This window comes from Harpegnathos saltator, unplaced genomic scaffold (genome assembly GCF_003227715.2).
Source record: "Harpegnathos saltator strain DR-91 unplaced genomic scaffold, Hsal_v8.6 scaffold290, whole genome shotgun sequence".
Lineage (NCBI taxonomy): Eukaryota > Metazoa > Arthropoda > Insecta > Hymenoptera > Formicidae > Harpegnathos > Harpegnathos saltator.
In genome coordinates, this window is record NW_020230084.1 from 310,001 (window position 1) to 323,097 (window position 13,097).

The 13,097-nt window shown below is 49.4% G+C and overlaps 1 protein-coding gene across 3 annotated transcripts in view; it reads left to right on the forward strand.

Moving 5' to 3' along the window:
* sano (CABIT domain-containing protein serrano) overlaps positions 1-13,097 on the forward strand; it is a 145,835-nt gene that overhangs the window by 303 nt on the left and 132,435 nt on the right. For all 3 annotated transcript variants that reach the window (XM_025299722.1, XM_025299723.1, XM_025299724.1), the window contains exon 1: positions 1-72. This exon is cut by the window's left edge and continues 303 nt beyond it. The gene's annotated coding sequence lies outside the window, so the exon portion shown is untranslated. The remainder of the gene's footprint in view (positions 73-13,097) is intronic.

The window sequence follows — 13,097 nt, forward strand, 5'->3', positions numbered from 1 at the left end:
CCGTGCCTCCAGGCGACCGTCCTCCACCACCGCCGACACCACCACCGACACCGGATAGTCCAGCGTCAGCAGGTAAATGCACATGATTTCTTACGCGAAGGTAACCAACGTGGTCTTTTTGAAAACCTCTCGACGTGTATACATAGGGACGGAGTTGCGTAAAAATTGGCGAAAATAGCTTTGAAACGCGGACTTTGGTATTCTCTTTTTGCCTCATCAGTTATACGTAAGTCTTACTTTATGTTTCATCTCGCGGGTTAACTAATTTTTACTTAACCTACATAACCATCTGATTTGATAATGGACGAAAACAATATCGTAAAATTCGAAAGAATTTGGAATATTTCAATTCTCGGTAATGAAACACCAAAATTCTTCTTTTGATACTTAGTACTTAACTTGTACATAAGCATTGATCTGTTTACACCTCGAGACGTAACCATTATGGCAACGTTGATTTCCACTTTGATAAGCAAGCCGCCTCAATATAGATCCCTCCCTTAGAATATTCCAACAATATATTTGAAACGCGTACAACTTCCAATATTTTTTCTCAAAATAATTTATTTTCGAGATGAATTTTAAATGCCCTCGCTCGCACATCGATTTATCCAATTGCGTTAAAACAGAAAACCGTCTTGTAACCGTCTTTTGTATAAAAAACCAAACACTTTATTTTGCTGCTTTATTCTGTTTTTATTTTTATACTCTAGAAAATGGATAAAGGATTTTCCTACAAGTATGTAATTAATAATATATTCATGTCTATTTACGATATACATTATGTATATTATTATTAATATACTTTTTATCTTTAACGTACATTAATATTTAATAGAAAAATTCTTCAAACATGCATGGATAGACGATATAAAAATACTCCATTTTTTACACTTTCTCTCTCTCTCTCTCTCTCTCCCCCCCCTTTTCTCTCTCTCTCTCTCCTTCTCCCTCCGTCTCCCCCTTTCTCTCTTCCACGCGGTCAATATACTTTAAATACGCAAGTTGAAGGCGTGATTGTGCCGCGCGAACCGTCTAGACTAAAATCGAATGTATGTCACGTTCACCGTGGCGGCGATTAGTAATCGGAGCACGAGCACCAATTATACTTGAAAAAGTCAATGTTACCGGGAAGGTTTCGTGCGGACTTATGCAATCGCGCGATTCAGCCCGTTATAACATTATCTCGGAGTTATTCCGGCTATAGAGAAAGTACAGCCCGGCCAGACATTGTCCTCCCTGCTCACTGTGTGTGCCACGGAGGTTGGCCCAAGGTAAACAAATACGCCGTGAAGCTCAGTAATTGGCCCTCGTCTCATGCGAGAGGTGTATACCGTATCTTTTTTTTTCTTTTTTTTTCGAAAACACAAAATACGCGGATCGTTCCGTCGCGCAATGTGAACAAAGCGACGTGAAGCGTCGCTCCTTCGTGTTTTAATGCATCGTTTCCTCTTCGGTAGTGCGTCTTCGTCGAGCGGATGTACGGCGTAACGATGGAAAAATGTCTGAACAATCGGGGATCTTTACGCTTAAATATAGACACTTCGGAGCGAAATTAATAGAATGCGTCACAGCGCGTCTCTCAAGCGTGTCGTAACAATATAGTTTCCATTTCGCATCAAGACGACTTTTTCTCTTTCCGGTGTCTCAATATCTCTCGTTTTTTATCTGCAGCCTCATAAATAAATTATACGCGCGCCGGAAGTATCGATAAAATGTACGGGCTCGCGTTACCGCTAATTATAAGATAAATAAAGGCGCAAACTTTTTTCTTACCTCGCGAAGATCTCGGAATAGAGAGCAGCTGTTAGCGCGTAGAAAAAAAAAATCAGCCGGTGGTTTTATCTCCCTCGTTAATTACCGTCGCCGGTCAGAGAGGAGCGCCCCGATGCAATAAATATGAAACAATTACGCGCTATCGACATCAACATCGCGACGGTAACGTCGCTCGTTAATTCGGAGTTATTCTCGCGCGGATTAACTTGATTTATCGAGACGCGACGCGGGACTACTCGGAGGCTCTCTTTGTCTTTGCTTCTCTTTTCTCCTCTTCTCTCTCATTTTCTTTAGATATTTTTTTTTTAATCCTCTCCTCGACGGGTGACCACGCTTCTCGGCGTGCGGTATCATTGCACCGCCGGCAAAGCGCCGGAGTCTGTAAGGCGGCCGTGATTGCTTGACACGTCGCAATTGAATGTCATAACGCGATAGGCGCGCGCTGCACAATGCAGCGCGGCCATACGCGACGGCATTAAGCATTATATATATATATGCGTAATTTACGAAGGTTATTTACTATACAATTAGATAGCCCGCGTCAAGTATTACGCGCGGTGCGCGCACGTACGGCGTTGCGAGCGCGTGCACACACGCGCGTGAGATGCACCTCGGACGTGCATGGTAATGGTCCAAGGGTCTCATCAGTGGCACACAGTGCGAAGGAAGTGAGAAAGAGAGGGAGAGGGGGGCAGGAGGGGAAAAAGAGGGAGAAAGCGAGGGTGAGAGAAAGAGGGGGAGAGAGAGAGAGAGAATACTCACTTTTTCCTGCGGCGTATCTAGGATAATATACGATATATACGGTGTAACGAGGTATGTAATGGGTAATAGTGCGTAATGATATAATGCGCACATTCCTCGACGTACGTCTGCTATAACAAACATTGTTAGAGAGAATGCGCGCGCGCGAGCGCCGCATCCTCGCGCGTGGTCCTCGTAGGATATGCACTTTGGTGTCGGGTTCGCCGGCGAACGAGAGCGCGCTAACGAGACCATGTGTTAGAAATGAAATTACGCGAGCACGTCAATTACGCGTCGAGTCAGTCGCGGGATGTTTGCTCTCTCTTTCACGGTTGTGCGACGATAACCGCGCCAATTCGGATCGCGCGCGCTAATCCCCGGACGTTCCGTTATCATACGGTATTTTTACGTGCTCTCCTTTCTCGTCGCTGTCAATCGACGCGTACCGACCGAGAGCGATCAAATGTTTTCTTTTCAGATCGACGTTAGTTTCTTGAGCATTTGGATTTTGTCGCGATTAATCGGATTGAGACTTTCGGCGGAACGGAATGATGACGTTTGGTCGAATCTACGTACAAAAAAACGTACAAAAAATTACAACCAACCAGACGGTCTGTGGTTTGATGGTGTCTACTTTTTTTTTTCAACAAAGAAATCTCCATGCGGGAGCGGACGTTTCCTCAATGAAATTATATGACAAATTAGCTCCTCGCGAACACATTCAAATTAGTATACGACTCGGAAGCGACCAACATTGATTGATCGATGCTACCAGTTGAGCGTGGATCATAAAAAGATGTAGAACCGTGCCCCTCGAAGTTATTCGAGAGAGAGAGAGAGAGAGAGAGAGAGAGAGAGAGAGAGAGAGAGAGAGAGAGAGAGAGAGAGAGAGAGAGAGAGAGAGAGAGAGTGTCCGTACTGTGCGTGCACAAAGTAGAGATCCGTTCGCATTCACCGTAGATTGCATCGGCCGGTGCGCACTTGTCGAACGATAAAAGCATACCGATAACAAGAGCATGCGTTAGAACCGAATTACGCAGGCGCCGGCTATACCGCAGAGTCGACGACACCGTGAACATTGTTGGTATATTGCGCGGATGAGATATAGAATCGCATAAAGGGAGTTACCAGTAATTAGACTCCTCGAGTAATTAGACTCCTTCTTTCTGTTTGCCCTCATCCTCGATCGAACGGAGCTATCGTATCGCGCGGATAATTGTCGAGCGCTATAACCGCGATTTGCGAGGGAGTCTGCGCGAGAGCGTGCTGTCACGCGCGCCTCAATTATCTAAATGTACCCCGCTGTTTCTATTTTTCTCCCTCGACATCATATACATTAACTGATAACATGTAGATATTATAGAGTTTGATATTATGATTGAAGTAAATCACGATTGAAATAAAAAAGGAAAAGGAGAACGAGAGAGAGAGAGAGAGAGAGAGAGAGGAACAGAGAAAGATAAAAGACGACGCGGTCGACTTGTTTTTGAGCAGCTAATGAACGAGGTTAACTGGTTAAAGCAGAAATAATCATATCTCCGAACGCAAGTTAAGTGCAGTAGCTTGTCATCGGGTTTAAGTATATGTTTACTTTCGCCCCTCCGCGCGGTATTACACGTCAACATTCCTCCTCTCGCATCTCGGGACAAATATCTAGCGTAATATCTAACGTAACGTAAATATTTGTAATGTAAATTAGATAGGCCAGCGTTGCGCTTTGCATCTCTCGTGGCCGCGATTTATGAGGCCGTTAGCGCGCGGCCATCGGGCGAAATTTTCCCGCGCTCGGCCGATAGCTCATTACGCGAACGTCTATTTGTTGCCGAGCGTTATTAAATTCACGGTAAGGAAAAAGAAAGGGGAAAGAGAAGAGACGACGAGGGGGAAGGAAAAATACAGACAACGCCACGGGGTTGAAGCGAAGGCCTTCGCGAAAGGAGCTCTTGACCGGTTTTAATTTCAACTTCAACCGCGAGACGTCAGCCGCCGGCGAGAACGCGCTCGGATAAAGCGTGCAAATCGCGGAAGTGCGCTATTGTTTGCGCATGGCTTACCCGATCACGGTTCTATTTTCATCGTGTCCAAGCGTTATCGTCCGCGGGATGATAAACGTGACGAATGATAGACGCGCGATAAATCGCCGGGGTCTCGTCTCTCGTGACGGGACTTTTACGCCGGCACGTGATACAAGGGGGAAGGAGATAAAGTCCTGTCTTTTCGCGCTTATCTCACGGCAGAGCGGAGAACGGAGTCAACGTGATTGTGTCTCCGTTGAGTGGCGCAAGTTCGCAAGTTTTATCTGGACGATCCTTATCTCGTTAGCGTTCTCCGATCGGCCGCGTCGGAGCCCTCGTTTCGCAACGAATTACCAGGAATTGAATTAGTTTACGCGAGCAGATAAGGACCACGAGAGAGATAGATCGCTCATGGCGGAAGTCTGCTACTACCGCTACCGCCGCCGCCGCCGCCGCCGCCGCCGCCGCCGCCTCCTCCTCCTCCTCCGTTTCTCGTTTATCAATCGATACGCCGATATCGATTTCACGAAGCGGAGCAGTTTCTTATACCGTGCGGCGCGTATCGATTGCTTTCCTACAAAACCGTTGCTCCTACGCCGCGCCTGGGATCGATTAATCGGCACATCGCGCGATCGCCATACCACCTCACAATCCGCGATCCGCGATCCGCGTTGGATTACGTATGTGCGATGTGTCATTAACGGCGAGTTAACGCTTTTCATTGAAACCGAAGAGGAACGGGACCCGTCGTGGTTTTCCTTCGCGTCATACAGATCCGATGAATCGTCGCGCGCTTCGTTCCCGGAACGCGTCTATTAATATCAATCGGTATCCGAGAATGTCTCGAGTGTCGTACAGATTTCGAAATGGAATTTTTACAGGAATTCTATCTAATCGTTGACCGTGATCGTTCCATGCGGGCGTTTAAACGAGCATTTAATCGGAACGGATAACTTTCACGAATAGTTTGTGGCTAGCTAAAATTTCCCGCCGACGCGTCGCGTCGTTTGTGATATAAAAAAGCATATCTATCTTCTCTCTCTCTCTCTCTCTCTCTCTCTCTCTCTTCACGGAGAATCGATTCCCCGGCTTTCCGTCGCCGACGTCTCTCACTCGCGTTACGAGCGTCCGCTCCGTACTCACGGCGAGGCGTAAATATTTCGTATGTAAATGCCGGTTTAAAATACCACGTCGTATACAAGACTTACTCGGGCCGGGGCTCCGCCGTGAGTTCCGTTAATGGCTCTCGTCGATCTCCATATTCGATTGATACGTCCCGCATTCGCGTACGTGTATCTCTCTCTCTCTCTCTCTCTCTCTCTCTCTCTCTCTCTCTGCCCCCTCTCTTCCTCTTTACACGGTGTTTACAGTGGCCCGTCTTCTAATGATTTTCCTTTAATCGCGGAGTATTATTAAAATATTAAAGAACCTCAGTTTTTTCTCGCTCATGTTATCGGTAGCCGGAGCGGCGGAGCGACGAGATATACCGCCCGCCCACCTACCGCTCCTCTGCATCTACTTTCGATCGTAGAACCGGAAGATCGAGTCGCCTCCCCGGTCTGGTGCTCCCGAGGAGGAAGGGGGTAAAGAGTAAGTTTCCATGGTCCTCGTAAACGCCAATTACAATAATTACGATAACTGTGGCGCCTAGTCGCGCGCGCTTCCCGGCGCTACTTTTATCCGCATTTAACTAGTCTCTCTCCTCTCTTTCTCTCTTTCCCTCTCTTTCTCCACCCCTCTTTCTTTCCCGCTTCTCTGTGCGCTCTGCTTATTATTAATCACGTACTTAATTAATATTCCGGGACGCTACTCGAGGTAGCGATTATCCGCGAGGCGTGGTCGGTCTAGTTAGCATCTTCTCTAATAAATGACATGATATCCTCGCTATATTCAACTCTCGCGGTTTTCCAGCAGCGGTGCCAATTCGGTGGGTTCGCGTTTCTTTTTAATGGACGCTTCTCACGTATCTCGGCCGATCCGATCCATCCGTCTCGCGGACGTGTTCTTTATTCACGCTGATATTGCGCGTCTGATCCGGTGTTAGCAGTGGCGGTAAGTCTATCGTCGATTCGATCGATCGTCAAAAGTCCTCGACTGCCGTGGACGTCCGAAGCCGTTGACTGAATTTATAATTACCTGCGCCTTAATACTCGGCAATTATTTAACTGTGAAATAATAGGCCATCGTTTGCGGACGAGATATAAAATCTCTGATGCGCTGAAGGATAACGCGCTGAAGGATTAGTTTCGCATCTCGAGACTCCGCTATCTCGAGAGAAACGACGACGGGCAAGCGTGTAGCTGTAAGCTCGCCAGAGCGGTGAAACGACGCTGTTCCGATGAACGAATTGTTCCCGTCTTTGCCCCCCACTCGTCCCTCCCTCCCTCCCGTCGGTAATGAATATCCCTGGATACGAATGGCGTAATGATAATATTATTTTATTGCAAGTCGGTCGATCTAGCCGCACGAGAGCGCGCGTTGTGGACGTATCTGCGGTAACGAGAGAAATCGTTACGCAGGATGTGAGGTTTAATAACCGGGTCGGAAGCCGTTTAAGACTTTAACCGTGCGAAACTCGGTCGTCGTTAACGCGGATTAGATATTACTCCGGAGCGTGCACCTGCCATGCTGCGGAGAGAGCGTATCCGCGTGACCATAAGTGCCAGCTGCAGGTGCGGCAGCCTGTCTTCGCGTAATAAATCCAAGGGACAGTCCTCGATGGTTACTGGCGCGACTGCGCATTGGCTACGTTTTAATTCGCAATAAAAGCTACACACGCCGGAAGAAGAAAAACTCTCTCTCTCTCTCTCTCTCTCTCTCTCTCTCACGCGTGCGCGTGCGTTCCCGCGCGCCAAGTTGAAATGAATATTAATCGAATCAACTTGATAATATTTAACCTCCCGTATAACCCGATAATCGAGGCACATATATGTATTATATATCGATGTGCTCGCGTTTCAGCAAATAAATAGATGTCTGGAGACACGGAAAAAAGCAAGATAGAATATCGCGGTTTCATTCGATAAGCGCGCGTTTCAAGTTTCATAGGAATGTGATATCCAATTCAATTTGCAGTATCAGCTTCGTTTTGTAGATCAAACGGGTTAGGCGGAATTTCTAAGTTAATTTTCAGCGCGAGCGCGCGTTACCCTGAACTTTCACCGAACTTGCTCGATCGGGAAACACCGGTTTGCGCGGAAGCCGCGGCAGCGAGCCGCGGCGGAATGTATAAATATTTCCGATAGTAATGGACCAACGTGTGTCACTATCCACGGCATTGCTCGTCAATCGGCTGAGGAAATAAATGGATCGGCTAGATCGGCAACGGAAATATCTCACTTCACGGCGTACTTTCGTCGAGCTCGAACGTGCGCTCGCTCGCGAACGCTTTTCCATTTCAAAGTCGCTCGACACGCACGAGCTCCTCCAGCCTGTTCTGTCCCGTCGATGCGCGAGTATTAGTTGCATCTGTCCGACGACGTACGCTTTGTTACTCTCTTACCTTCTTTCGACTTCGCGTCGAGCGAAGAAGAGCGCCAAGCTCTTCTGCTCGCTCTTTCCTCCCTTCCTCTCTCTCTCTCTCTCTCTCTCTCTCTTTCTCTCTCTCTCTCTCTCTCTCTCTCTCTCTTCGCCTTCTCGTTTCTCTCTCTCGTTCATTATCTCTGCCTACTCTTTTCTCGTCATCTGCTCCCCTCTCTTTCTCTCCGGACCTCACCCAGATCCCGCGAATCACCACAGATGCGAGTGTTTGAAAGCATCAGGCATAACAACGGGCAAACGTAACCCGGTTCTGGGATGAAACTGCTCTCTACCTTCCTATTACGGTCGTTACACGCCCGGGAAACAGTTCCTCCGGCATTTTTCCGTTGCTTCATTACCGAGAAACTCCGAGTGTACTTTAAATGCTCTCCTTTACACGCGGTCGTATATGCGCCTCTTTATGTGTCTCTCTGACCTTCTTCTTTACCCTCCTTTAAAGCATCCTTTGGTGCGTTCGTATAATAGGCAGGCATATATAGGCTTCTTGGGAAAGAAAATGTACCTCGACATGGTTTTAATTTAATCGAGGGGCCATAGCTGAGGGATTTTCTTTCTCTCCTGTTCGCGTCAAATTGTCGACACGAATCAGCAAGAGCATCGTTCGAATGCTGCTAATTGTTTCGCGCTCGCGAGTGGCCATGAAATTGAATCGGATCGCGAAGATTCTTGATTTCATAAAGTTTCATATTTTACTTTCGTAGTTTGATAGGAGAGGGGGGGATGGGGGAGGGCGCGTCAGGAATATTATTCGGAGAATCGAGTCGACGGAGAGACTCGGATATATCTACGCGCGCGTGTTTCACTTTAACCGACCAAGTTCGCCGGCTGAGGGTTCCATGGGAGACAATGGATGCATTCTTCCTCGGTTCCGAGGAGCATAAGGCTGTACGCGCATACGTCTCGCTCGCGTCTTTTGCCCCCGTTTCATTTTCACGTCGTTCGCCAGACAATTCTAGTCGTTTGACACAGTGCAGCCTTCGTGGGACGACCTTCGCGAATAATACCCACGTTTCCACGGCGAGCGCACAAAAGCATCGGCCGAATCGCGCAGCGTATGCTCGTACTTTTAGCTACCCGTATGTGCGCATGATTACCAAGTACAACCGGCTATTATTACTCCGCGGTGAAATTAATTGCTGCGTATCTCTTGCGCTACTCGTAATGCGGTATATATTTATTTACGATAACGGAGCGTCACACGGGTCTCTCGAACAATGCCCAACGTGCTTTTCCCTCCGTTTTACGTCCCGTATGCTTTTCTAATGTGTTTTCTCCCACCACGTCGATCCGTGCTTCGATCTTTGTGAAATTATTTTCTCTTATTTCCGAGATGATATTTCTGGCTTACATTCTGCCTCGTACGCACGGTATCGTATAGTTTCTCTCTCTCTCTCTCTCTCTCTCTCTCTCTCTCTCTCTTTCTCTCTCTCGCGGAATAAACGCTGGGAATAAACTTTTCGCCGAGACGCTTTACGTATTTCTAGCGAAGATCCGCCGCGGGCGGCGTTCTCCGACGCGATAGAGATTTTTAGTCCGTGCCACTTTCCGCATTCGATTTCGACGTTCGCGCCGGCGGCAGATATTGAAAAAAGGATGATTGGAAAACGGTATATCGTCTACTAATTTAGCCGCTGGTAGGTTCAGAGAAACGGCCGGCTTAATCTAGCCGGCTCTTACCAGTACGATATATATACGGCGATCCGGTTTGCCCTCGGAGAGATGTAACCTTCCACTTCTTAGAAACTAAAAGAACCAATTTGCCACGAAGGGTGCGGGTTAGCGGCGATTCTCCTTCCACTATGCTACAAATTAGCTTCAATCGGAGCGAATAGATCCGCCGCGGCTACGATTTGTTGATTATGAGCGAACGCTCGGGGGGAAGGTCCGCGCGCGAGCGAGCGCGCGGACCTTCGCTTCGCACAGAAAGGGACACGTAAGGGCGTGGGTTCTCTCTATCCGCAGCCGCAGGGAAGGTCGACGGGCAGGGGATCTCGATCGGGAATAATCCGCGCGATGGATCTTCTCAATCTCTGTGTGTGACACGGGGGTGGAACCTTCTTAGATCTTTCGCACGCGGCTCTCTCAGCAGCGGCGAACAAAGAACGCGAGAAGAAGCCCTTGACGAGAGACTTGCGCGCGAGACTTTCTCCCATTTAATGTTTCGCAAGCGATGATAAACGACGCGATAAACGGTTTCAAGAATCTATCGCGGCCGCGGAGATAAACGCGACGACGGCTATATCGACAGTGAGATCCAACTTGTTGTCCGAGTGTTTACACCGGCTACGCGTATTTAGTCGCGCGCGCGAGCTTAGGTAAAGGTTCCTCAGATAGACCGTGTTATTGAGGATGGCGAGCTCAAGCGCGTTCACACAAGGCTCACACAAAGCAACGCCGATCGCGATCGAATCAACTCCCACTGTCGCGTACGAGAGTACGATTCGAGCCGCGAGTCGCTCGCGAGTTTCCTCTAGGTACGCTCAGCGGAGGCCCGTTACACTGATTTAAGCGTGTTTACGCAATCGGTTAAGGTCTCTCGCATTGTGACGAGCGCGACACACTTTCACACGCGGTCAGGCCGGAATCCCGCGGAATCGACGAGAGCTGCGACGGCGATACTGTATCGACGATGCGCGCGCGCGTACATTTCCACGCGGCCAGCGCGGCGATACGGTAATCGAGAGACAGGCGTGTGAGATCGCCGGCCGGGCCGGCACGGCACGATCGGCACCGACAGCGCGAGAGATCGACACCCGCCAAGTCATTACCGGAGGACTGATTTCGCGACGAGATCACTTTTTCCGCGGGCCTCACCGGCGTAACCGTCGCGTTAATGGCTTCTGGCCGCGCGTGCAAGGCCATCAATCATTACCGCGAGGAAAGCGGATTAATAATAGCGCAATTTTTCCTTTCCCCTCTTCCCCCCTTTCCCCCGCACCCCGGCACCTTGCCTCCTTGTTTTTTTCCTCTCCTTTTTACCCGCGCAATTAACGCACGTTGCGAAACACACCCTCCTTCGCCGCGGTCGATTACCACAGCGGCGACGACGGCGGCGACGGCGGACTCGAATCGTTTGTGCAATGGCTCTGCCGAGCGGAGCCGCGTTCCACACGACGGATTGTTGTCCTTTCGGGCAGCCTTTGCCGACGCCGTAGATGAATTGCTCGAGATGAACGGGCCTAGATAACGCCTAGTTCGCGTACAACTATGTTGTTCGATCACCCCACGTCCGCGTCCGCGTGCGACGAGATTCTCGCGCATGCCGCGTACAGTTATCGGCTGTGATCCTTATATTGCGTACACTCCACGTGCGCGCGAACACGACGCGTTCGTGCGTGTGTATGCGTGTGTGTCCTTAAATTCAGCGCGTGCTCGCGCTCGCGTCTCGCCGTATCGCTTGCGTAATTAATAGGTCTTTATCGAGCGAATGTTTCAACACGTCGGACATGCAACCGGACTATCCATCAACGTTCTCGGCCTAACAGTATATAATGCCTACGAAAGTACGTCCCGCTGCTATATTTAATGCCTTCTTTCCGACATTATTGGCACGTATACGACATGAGTGTACACGATTTTGTGCGCGCGTGTCTTACTGAATTCGGTCAACTTTTTATTCATGTGCAGAGGAAGAGAGAGAGAGAGAGAGAGAGAGAGAGAGAGAGGGGGGGGGAGGAATGAAAGCGGCTCGAGTGGATCAGACGTGTTTGTATCTAAAAAGCAAAATGTGAGCTTACAGAGACTCGTTTCTGTCAGAAATTACGTTATCTCGCTCAACGTCGATAGTTGTTTCTCGGTTGTTTTTGCGAGCAGTACATTTAATGTATCCGCGATGTTAAATGACGAGGATGCCTTTTTTCGTCCGTCTTCCCCTTCGAGGAAACTCGCAAGAAACTCGTCAACGAATCCGGCATTAAATAACAACGAGAAGGCCGCACGGACGGTGACTTGCATTTGAATTCGCGCCGCTCGCTCGAGCGATCCGTGATAAAGTCAGCGGCCGCGGCGATTTTTGCCGACGAACTTTCGAGATCACGCTAATTACTCGTTGCACGTTAGACGTCTCGGATCGCGCGGCGCATTTTCTGAACGTGGATCGCTTCTGCGGCCAATAATCAAGATGTTTCGATGTCGAACCGCGTCCGAGTCTCTCGACGGAGAGACCCGTGAAGGATCCCGTCTACCGAGCATACATTTATACGCCGCACGGTAAATGGATTTAATAACATTGTTGCGAGCAAGATTGACAGCTGTAAACGAGCGTATATTGCAACATTGCAAAGTGGTGTGCGTTGGGTCTCGGGCATATCGTTACGAGCGACGTTCTCGTCGAGCATCGCGAACATTACTCACCCTCTTCTGCGTGCACGCGCGTACGCGCGCGCAACCACGCCTTTTTCATTATCGTAATTTTCCGCGAAGTCGTGCGAACGTTTCGATGCGCGAACCGGCCTGGCCGCAATTTGTCGCAATTTCAAACGGGAAAGACAAAGAGCGCGACTCGCACATTTCGGATTGAGCTTCGAGAGCTTTGGACAATTCCGCCGAGCCGCCGCGGAATTTGAACAAACAGCTCTCGCCGTTTCGACGGAAGATCACAGCGACGTGCTTTCGCGTCGCGAAACGAGCTTCTTCGAGCACGGATTTCCCGACTCGTGTCGCCCGCGTCACTCGCCAAATCAATCTTTCCCGACGCGTCCGTACCGAGAAGCGAGTCCCGTCTGAAGAAATCTGATTAGATTCTCGTCTCGTCCGCGGCGAAGAATGGCGTGCGCGCGCGCGAGCGTGCTCTTCTACTCCTGCTCTGGTAAAAAAGGCATTCGCGCTCGCGTAAGATCGCGCAGCGCGACGTTATCGCGTCGTTATTCGCTCGAGCGCGCCCGGCGAAATGACTTCCAATGAAATGGCAAAAATCGCTCGTTTATTCTCCACTTCCGATATGCCGGTTGCAACCTGACTTCCATCGGCGACACGCGGTGTACGCGCGCCTCACCGAACCTCTCGCGTCCCTCTCTCTCTCTCTCT